At 35.0% G+C, this 10,418-nt stretch overlaps 1 pseudogene; it reads left to right on the top strand.

Annotated features, from left to right (window-relative positions):
• Nucleotides 1-3,722: 3,722 nt before the first annotated feature.
• On the top strand, nucleotides 3,723-4,433 carry LOC116592103 (annotated as a pseudogene).
• Nucleotides 4,434-10,418: the final 5,985 nt, after the last annotated feature.

The raw sequence follows: 10,418 nt of genomic DNA, 5'->3' as shown, positions 1-10,418 counted from the left end.
AAATTGCTATCAAACAGTACTATATGCTACAGAGAATTGTTTGTAAAATAATCAATGGATGTGGCAAACTTCATTGTTGTCTTAAGGAATTGCTTCATCTATCCCTAAGTTCAGCAGTCACTGTCACCATCACCATCAGGGCAAGACCTTCCACTATCAAAAAGTCTATGACCCTGGGCACCTGGATGGTTCAGTCAGTTAAGCGTCTGCCTTCAGCTCCAGTCATGATTCTGGGGTCCTGGGATCAAATCCCACACTGGGTTCCCTGCTCAGTAGGGAGCCTGCTTCTCCCTCTGCCTTTACTGTTCCCACCTCTCATTTTATCAAATAAATAGATAAAATCTTAAAAAATAGATGACTCAATGAAAGCTCAAATGATGGTTAGTACTTTTAATTAAAAAAATATTTTAATTAAGAAATGTATATTATTTATTTAGACATAATGCTATACATGCTGAATGGATTACAGTACTATATAAACATAACTTTTATATGTGCAGGGAAACCAAAAAAATATTTTTTTCATTTGACTCACTTTCTTATATTTGCTTTATTAGAGGGGTCCAGAACTAATCCCACAATATCTCCAAAGTATGTGTGTATGTCACTCAAAAATATGTCCTTTTGGCATAAAGATTATGCTGAATAGATTATTTTAAGAAAGAGAAGACACACAGAAAATTCTGAAGATAACCCATGATTTCTTTATTTGAGGGAAATTTTTATTTATAAGGGAAATCTCCACTTGTGAAGGTGTCTCTCTTGGTACCAGGTGGATAAGAATGACTTAATCATAAGAAATTTATCAATGGAGAAGACACTTGACAAATCTATCAAACTTTACCCTTGTTTACCACACTTTGCCCTATCACCTTCCCACAAATAGCCTTACCCACCCAGGAGCCCCAAATCTCTTTTCTTTAGTTGACAATAATATATAAGCCTAAGATCTAAACACCCTTTAGAATTACAAATCTCTGAGTTTCTCTCATGCATGTATAAGATATACATGTTAACTCACTTGTTTGTTTTTCTCTTTTAATATCTTGTAACAGAGACCCAGTCAAGAACCTAGAAGGATAAAAGCAAAATTTTCTTTTTTTTTTCTTTTTTCCCTTTACAACATCCAATTACTTCAAGAAAGGTCTGTTTTCTTTCACATTGTTAAACAAAATTCAACTGAGTAAATTTGAAGATTTAATTGACTGTATTCAACAATTCACAAATAAAAGAGAATCTAGTCTAGGAAGTAGAAAGAAGCTCCAAGAACCTGTACAAAATATGTTTTTAAAGCAGAAGGTGGGTGGGGCAGGGAGTCATAAAGAAAGGATTATATCAAGTAAGATCAACTTCTTTGGGGGAAGGGATGTCTATCAGACAGATTACCCCACCAGGGCAGATCAGATAATTTCAGAAAAATGCCAAATCCTTAGGAATGGCTGAAATTGGGCACATGGGTGGCTCAGTTGTTAAGCAGCTGCCTTTGGCTCAACTCATGATCCCAGGGTCCTGGGATAGAGTCCTGCATTGGGCTTCCTGCTTAGTGGGAAGCCTGCTTCTCCCTCTCTCACTCCCCCTGCTTGTGTTCCCTATCCCCTTGTGTTTGTATCTGTAAAATAAATAAATAAAATCTTAAAAAAAAAAAAAAAAAAAGGAATGGCTGGCATTGCAGCCAAGCCTTGGTTTGCTGAGGTTAGGGCAAGAGGTTCTATTCTCAACCTGTTGTTTCTTTTTTAACAAGGTGCTCCGAGTTGCTTCTTTTCTTTCCAAAGTTTTATTTTTTATGTCTTCATAAGTTGCTCAAATAGCAACGATTGACTAAGTTCAATAGAACAATGTACACATTATTTACATTGGCCAAGTTAGAGAAAGGCACCTCATATGAACAGACTCATGGACCTTAACAATTTTATGTCATTCTTTTTTTTTTTTTTAAGATTTTATTTATTTATTTGACAGAGAGAGATCACAAGTAGGCAGAGAGGCAGGCAGAGAGAGGAGGAAGCAGGCTCCCTGCCGAGCAGAGAGCCCGATGCGGGACTCGATCCCAGGATCCTGAGATCATGACCTGAGCCGAAGGCAGCGGCTTAACCCACTGAGCCACCCAGGCGCCCAATTTTATGTCATTCTTAATTGACTGGTAGGAAAGCCACATATTCTTTAAAGTTCTCTTGCTATGACATCTTTCCTTAATTTCTAATAAGCATTTTTTGTTAATTTATTAGAGTTATTGATAAGCATTTCAGAATTTTATAAGCTAGTTATGATTTATTTCTCTAGAACACATTTATTGGGTAGGGATGAGAAAATACAATGTTCTTTACTTTCTAAAATTCAAAAAGGCAGAACTACAAGGTGTGCTTTCTCAGGATCTTGACAGTTCTTGTAAACTGTGGAAACTGTTTTTTTTTTTTTTCTTTTGTTACTTACTTCATAAGAACTCAAATACTTAGATTGTCAATAACAGTCTTAAATAAAGGAAAAAGCAATAGACTGATGCTAACATTAAGTGGAAATGATGACATATATTTGAAATATGTCATAAATAAATTAATCTTTCCCACACATAGAATAAACAAGGATGAATGAAGAAGCAGAAATTATGGAGAATTATCAGAGATTACTATAAATAAGAAAAAGGGTAAAGTGGGCATTTGATGACCACATTACACAGCAAGAGAGAAGATATTCCTCTCTTCTGGAGTTTTACTGGGAAATTTATCAGTGACCTTCAAAAATCCTTTCAGATATCATGTAGATTGAATTTATATGAATGCAAAGAACTACAGATTTTATGGCCATCTAAGAATGTCACTTTTTTTTTTTAAGATTTTATTTATTTATTTGACAGAGAGAGATCACAAGCAGGCAGAGAGGCAGGCAGAGAGAGAGGAGGAAGCAGGCTCCCTGCTGAGCAGAGAGCCCGATGCGGGCCTCGATCCCAGGACCCTGAGATCATGACCTGAGCCGAAGGCAGCGGCTTAACCCACTGAGCCACCCAGGCGCCCTAAGAATGTCACTTCTGATTCTCTCTTTCCTAAGAAGGGCACATGAAGAGATGAGCACTGGGTGTTATATGCAACTGATGAATTACTGAACTCTACATCTGAGACTAATGATGTTTTATATTTTGGCTAATTGAATTAATTTAAAAAAAGAAAAGAGAAAGATTCTCTAATTCTCCCTCTAATCTGCTTCTACTCTCCTTCTCTCTCCAAGAAAAATAAAATTAAATAGCAATTACCTATTATAAATAAATAAATAATGAATAAATGGTATACGTATTCTTCACTAAATTCCAACTTAGAAAAATATTTTTATTTTATGTAATAATGGTGAATTAAAACTCAGTAAATCTGTTTCCTTGAATATTAAAATTAGTTGATAATACTAGAATTAGAATGCAAACTAAAAAATTAACAGTATATTTAAAAGAACACTGTAAATTAAAAATCATGTTACTGCTTAGTTATTTAATAATTTAGGAGAGGAAAGTAATTTTCTCTCTATCCTTCTGAATGCTTGGCTGAGATTCTTGTAATAAAAGATTAGCAAGAGAAAGAGAGGTTTGTTAACATGTATATCTCATGTATACATGGTAAATACCCACAGAAAAATGTGTAACTCTCTGAGATTTTCTAAACCACCAGCTTAAATACCATATTCAAGAGAGCAGGTGGTGGCTCAGGTGGGACAGTTGCCAGGGATTCTGGGGCATGAGGATGGAGCAGGTATCCTGGCTGTTCTCCTGGACCCTGAGCAGAGTCCCCTGGCTCTCCTACCTTTTTAAGTGGAGAGATGTCTGACAGACCCAGATCATGGAAGAGAAAATGCTAGAGATTATGATTTGATTAAATCTAGGACCCAGAGAAGCCTAATACTTTAGAAGAACTCGAAGCGGTAATGGAAAGAAGTATGGAATTTCAGGAATTGACTATTTGGCTATTACCAGGTTCAGGTCAATAGTACCTCATGCAATTGGCAACCCTTAGTAGACTGTGCTTAAGAGTAAAACCTCAGTGGTTTTTACCTTTTAAAGACAAGTTGGGGGGCACCTGGGTGGCTCAATTGGTTAAACCACTGCCTTCGGCTCAGGTCATGATCCTGGAGTCTTGGGATCAAGCACGCATCAGGCTCCCTGCTAAGGAGGGAGTGTACTTCTCTCTCTGACTCTCCCCTCTCATGTTCTCTCTCTCTCATTCTCTCTCTCTCTCAAATAAATAAATAAAAATATTTTTAAAAAAGTTTAAAAAGAAGCTAAGTTGGAAATCTGCATTTCTGAAAGAATCCACTCAGCAGAGGAAGACGTCAACAGGTAGATAAATGACAGGAGTGGCACTGCAATGGAAAACCCCAGTATATGAGAAATCATGGACTAGTGTATCCTTGAACCTAATAGCTCTATTAAGAGCCACTTAACTTTAATTGTTTGATATATTTGTTTAAATTCTTTGTAAAATATAAGACTCATGTTTGATACATAGGTGATTTGTATTCCAAAGCATTTTCTTAACAGATATTTCCAAGCAAGATTTAATTATAGGTATTACCTGTTTGGTTCCGTTATAACATTCTCAGGATTTGTAACACTTAAATTACCAGACAGAAAAATATTTTCTAGTTATTATGTGTCAGATGAGTTGTTATTTTTCTGACACATCTTCTGATACAATTACTCTCCATGTCAAATATTTACTGTGTTCAAATGTATTCAGTTTAAATCATTACTCTGTAAGCAAGAGATGATTCCTATAATAAATGCATACATACATACCATATTCAGCTAAAGACAAAAGAGAAAAGGATGTCCTTATCAGAAAATGTAAGGTAAAAAACAGTAAGTTTTGCTATGCAGACTTTTCTACGCCTTTTCTATTGATAATGGTCTCATGTGATTTAGAACCATCTTTCCCCTCCTGTTATAGATAGGAAGACATGTTTACAAAGACACATCCTCTATAAATATAAATTTTCTGTATAAAAGGGATGATGATGTCTACTCTTGTTTCAGAGCTTCTCCTGTGTCTACTGTTTCTCAGATCAGTTCAAAATAATCCTTATACCAAAGAGGTATATTTTGGAATGAAACATTCTACTACCCTTCATAATATTAACATTTAGGTAAAGAAAAATATAGCTATTCTTTTCAAAATATTGGAAAGAATTAATTATCAAAATATGCTCACAGAGCAAGGAGATAGCAACCTCTGTGCATAACCCTTAAGAAAATCCACACAACTTTAAAAACTGCTGTACAATTTTGCAAAATAAGAAATGACATAAGCAACATGAATTAGGAAAATTCAAAAGTGATTTTTATTAAAAAATATTTTCTCAGTTGAATGTAAATTGAGATCTGCAAAATCATGAAAATAAAACTGTTATGAAATTTCAAAGGTTTTATTAAAAAATTCAAAGATTTCATAAAATTGTATTTGTTTATCCAGGCTCTAACTAGAAGCAGCATTTGACAACTGCTTATTGTAGATTTTCCTGTTTAGCCTAATCAAACAGCATGTCTTGAATTCTAAATTTTAACTTTCCATAAAGTTCTCTATTTTTTTTTTTCAGGTTAGAATACTACTTATAGGAACATAGTGTTCTTCCCCTGGGAAATTAGATATATATCTTCTCTAAAAATTTAGTAGGGAGCAGTGTTCTATCAGGATGGTACATCTTCTTGCTGTATTATTCTATTTCTTGCTGAGATAGTGGCATGTGTCTGAATGGCCACACTTGGGTTCCCTGCTGCCATTACAAATGAGTATGAAGCCATTTCCCTGGCGGAAATAGCTCTAAGACTGACATTTCATTATAATGGAAGAGAGTTGGTATTCCTCCAAATACAATGCCACTAAATGCTTCCCTACATCCCCACTTTTCCGATTAAGAATCTCAAGGAGGATAAGAACTGAAATGCAGGGGTGCCTGGGTGGCTCAGTGGGTTAAAGCCTCTGTCTTCGGCTCAGTTCATGGTCCCAGGACCCTGAGATTGAGCCCCACATTGGGCTCTCTGCTCAGCGGGGATCCTGCTTCCTCCTCTCTCTCTGCCTGCCTCTCTGCCTACTTGTGATCTCTGTCTGTCAAATAAATAAATAAAATCTTAAAAAAAAAAAAGAACTGAAATGCAACTTACACTAATGTAGGACCATCCCATTTGTAATTGTAACTTTTTATATAATTACATCTAAACCCTAATGGCCTTCATACCTAATATTCATCAACCTTACAATATTTGTCAAAGATCCAAAATAGTGCAGGATTTTTAAATTAAAAATTTAATTAAAACTAATATTTTTTTCTTAGTTATAATTTATTCACCTCTGGCTGACATTAGATGAGAGTACATTTTTTGGATAATGAAAATTAATTTGCTAATTTAAGAAAAAATAATTTCTGCAACCATTTGACCTCACAAGCTTGTCTTTCTAAATTAATTCTTCTATTATTTGTTTGTTTGTTTGTTTGTTTTTAAGTAGGCTCCATGCCCAGCATGGAGCTCAACACAGGGCTTGAACTCAGGACCTTGAGTTCAAGACCTAGGGTGATCAAGAGTGGGACACTTAACCCACTGAGCCACCTCTTTTAATCAAGTACTCATATATTCTACTAAGAATGAATGACTCTGTCTTTGACTTTTGTAGATGCATATGTTGTTTTAATAAATGTAGTTTCATTTGTAATAGTACAATGAGAAAGTAGATACTGTATTTTTTCCAATTGCCAGAAATTGAAAGCTTCACAGTATGGAAAACTAAAATTATTTTCCTGGTCCTATTTAGCAGACACATCATGAAACAAAATACTTTTCCTTCATAATTTTTCTAGTGGAACTTATTGTCCCCCCACCAACTTTCTTTCTTTCTTTTTTTTTTTTTCTTTTGATGGTTTTGGCAATGTAAAATTTATTTATTCTTTCCTCTATTTGGTCAGTAATTCTTACATGCTTATCTGACTAGCTACTACACAAAATAATTCAAACAAAAGCTGTGAGTCCTAAAAATTCTACCATCAGTTAATATTTGTCGATTCTATTCTAATAATGAATAACAAGGAGTATATTTGAAAATAACCAAATGAGTGTCAAAGGTAGGTACCTAAACATTTGACAAAGTTTATCTGTTAAAACATTTCATCAAGGGGTGCCTGGGTGGCCTCAGTCTGTTGAGCATCTGCCTTCCGCTCAGGTCATGGTCTCAAGGGTCCTGGGATATAGCACCATGTCTGGCTCCCTGCTCACCAGGGAGTCTACTTCTCCCTCTCCTCCCCACTAATGCTCTCTCTTTCAACCTATGTCTCACTTTCAAATCAATAAATAAAATCTTTAAAAAAAAACCTACATTTCATCAAACTCATCAGATGTCTACTTTTAAATTGTTACTTATAAAACCAAGGTATAATTGAAAAAAATAAATCTGTATAATGAATATAACTCATTTTCAATCCTCTCTTATTTTAAGTTTGTATGCTTTAAAACAGAAGTGACAATATTCACAGAATTTTAGAAAAAAAAAAAACAAATAAACAACCAACCATTGAATTACATTCTTGGTTAAACAAAATTTCTTCAGAGAGCTTTAAAAAATTATAAAATTTAAAATTGATAATTTAATGGTTTTGAAAATTATTTTACCTAAACAGCTATGTGCAGCTTAGCCATGAAATTATATTAAATTTGGCTTAGTATCTGACTCTGGTTTTACTTGATTCTCAATTACTTATCCTGCTTGTGCATCAAGGGTTGATGCAAGATCAAGGTTTGTTTCTGTTTCACAGATTTGATGAAAATTTTCTATTTATTATCTTAGATTAAATTCCATAAGGGGCGCCTACATGGCTCAGTTGGTTAAGCAGCTGCCTTCGGCTCAGGCCATGGTTCCAGGGTCCTGGGATCGAGCCCCACATCGGGCTTCCTGCTCAGCAGAGAGCCTACTTCTCTCTCTCCCTCTACCTGCTGCTCTGCTTACTTGTGCTCTCTATCTCTCTGTCAAATAAATAAATAAAATCTTTAAAAAAAATTCCATAAAAACATTGAGAATTAAAGCATTTTATTTCTTTGCTAAATATATATCTACATATTAAGCAATAGATATAAAAAGAAGTAATTTGAACAGTCTTGCCTTCCTCTTCTCACTGGATATTTTACATGGTAGAATGAGCATTTTTTTCTAAGCCTCAGTGAATTGCCATAGGCTTTCTAATGTTGGTTCAACTTCTAATATGTTATTCTGTGAATTTTAATTGTCATGAAATATCTTTGAGAATTTCCTTCATGTTAAATTTGACTGACCTCACTTATCCTGAAACATCTTTATCCTTTTTGTCACAGTTTCCTCATTTTTTTAAAAATATTTTATTTGTTTATTTGACAGAGATCACAAGTAGGCAGAGAGGCAGGCAGAGAGAGAGAGGAAGGGAAGCAGGCTCCCTGCTCGGGGCTTGATCCCAGGACCCTGTGATCAAGTGGGTTAAAACTCACTGAGCTGCCCAGGTGCCCCAAGAGTTTCCTCTTTTTTTTTTTTTTTTTTTTGATAAATTCACCTTTACTAAAATTCCCTGACTGCATATCTCAAGCCTCTGAAACCATGGCAGTGTCAACATTCCCCTGGCTATCCATCTCTTCTAGAACTCCATTTATATTACGTTTGAACTGAACTCCCAGCATTGGCTTTTTACTTTACTGAACTTTTGTTGGTCAATTCCTTCTTTCTGTTGCCCATCTTGTAAAATGTCACTTGGCTTTATCACTAGGAGAAAGACAGCAACACAACTACATGCTTCTTGTCTGCATGGACTGAACAAAAGATGGGAAGTGACCACCGCCATCAGACTTCAAAGTATACAAATGTAACTGATTATGATGAATAGATCACTTATATGATGATTTGTGAACTGAAGAAATAGCTGTGAAGTTTGTACTTAATTGCAATCAATCACAGTTAATATACCTGAGTACCAAATGTGAATCAGATTTTTGGAAGGACTGATTTTAACTAACAAGGATAAGTAGCATTTGTGAACCTCAAAACCATGCAAAACAAGGACAGCATCCATAGCTTCAGATAGAAACAATTTTAAAAATCTGAATATACATTTTCTTTGTGTTTTGTGTATCCTGAAAAATGATCCCCAGACAACAACTAAATATGTCATATTTCTTCCATTTAATCAAAAAGAGGTTTTTGGGACAATTAATATTTTTCTTCGTCTCTCTAATCCTCATCCCGCGTGTATTATTGTGTACATTTACAATGACATATACAAGGAGACTTAATTTCAAGGCAAGTTTATTGTGTAGTAATCTTCTTAGTTATCCTTATGGATATTTGAAATCTGTACCTATACTTGTTTATTTCTTATAAACGCTCACAGATCCTGTATTTCCTTTTTGGTGTTCCACAAGCAAAACAACAAATGCATTTGATTCTGGAACACTTTGGGTACACTTTTTTCAATGTCTAGATATTCTTCAATGCTTTACTTTTTTTTTTTTAATTCTTTACGTTTTTTAACTGATGTGCATATATCAGAGAGTCAAAATGGAAACAGGAGGTGAAAACTATTCTGCCATGCTCACACTACTGTGTGTTACTCTTAAATCATTGCAACCAATTACTGGAAAATGTAACTGATGAAGAAAATGATTCCTCCCAGTGGGGACAGTATTTTTGATATGCAGAGTCCTTTAGTCATGAATTAAAGTACTCCCTTAAGATTTGGTTCATTCACTTTCCTGGCAGGGTCCACTCATACAAAGTGTAAAATGGCAGGGGGTCATCAAGCAAATGTCTGGCTAGAAAACGTTTTACAGTAATCTAGTGGCATGCCAATATCAAACAAAGGAACAAACAAGGCAGGGATTAAGGAGCATGGAAAGGTCAGGAAAGCAAATGTTCCCTCTCAAGTACAGGCAAGCTGGTGAACAAACATATTCGATGCAAGCAAACTTGACACTTCTTATTTTGGAAAGTCCTGCTTTCACTGTGTAATCTGTATTTGACTCAAATGCTATTCTTTCCTTCCCTAATGTTTCTGTAAAAAATGTTGTCATTGCTAATACTTCTAATACTTCAGAAATAAAACATCTCCAAAGGAGGCAGGCTAGTGGCAAAGGCAGAGATTACTTAAAACACACCCACACACAAAGTATCTTGACATACAATCAGATAATTTTTTCCTTTTATACCTCCTGTCCCATTTCTGAAATTATAAATGAAATAAGTCATTACTATAAATTAAAATATATATGTATGTGTGTGTGTGTGTGTGTGTGTGTGTATACATAACTTGAGGGTATAATCCTCCTTCCCTTAGTAACTTCCTTATTTCATGTTATTTATCTTACTCTAAATGCATCCATAAATGATGGAGTATTAATTAAGTCCTTTCTTATTACTTGGAATTTGAGGAAGTTGAAG

The sequence above is a fragment of the Mustela erminea genome, chromosome 1 (assembly GCF_009829155.1).
Source record: "Mustela erminea isolate mMusErm1 chromosome 1, mMusErm1.Pri, whole genome shotgun sequence".
Classification (NCBI taxonomy): Eukaryota; Metazoa; Chordata; class Mammalia; order Carnivora; family Mustelidae; genus Mustela; species Mustela erminea.
Note: the sequence above shows the minus strand (reverse complement) of the source record. Positions and strands in the feature narration are given on the sequence as shown.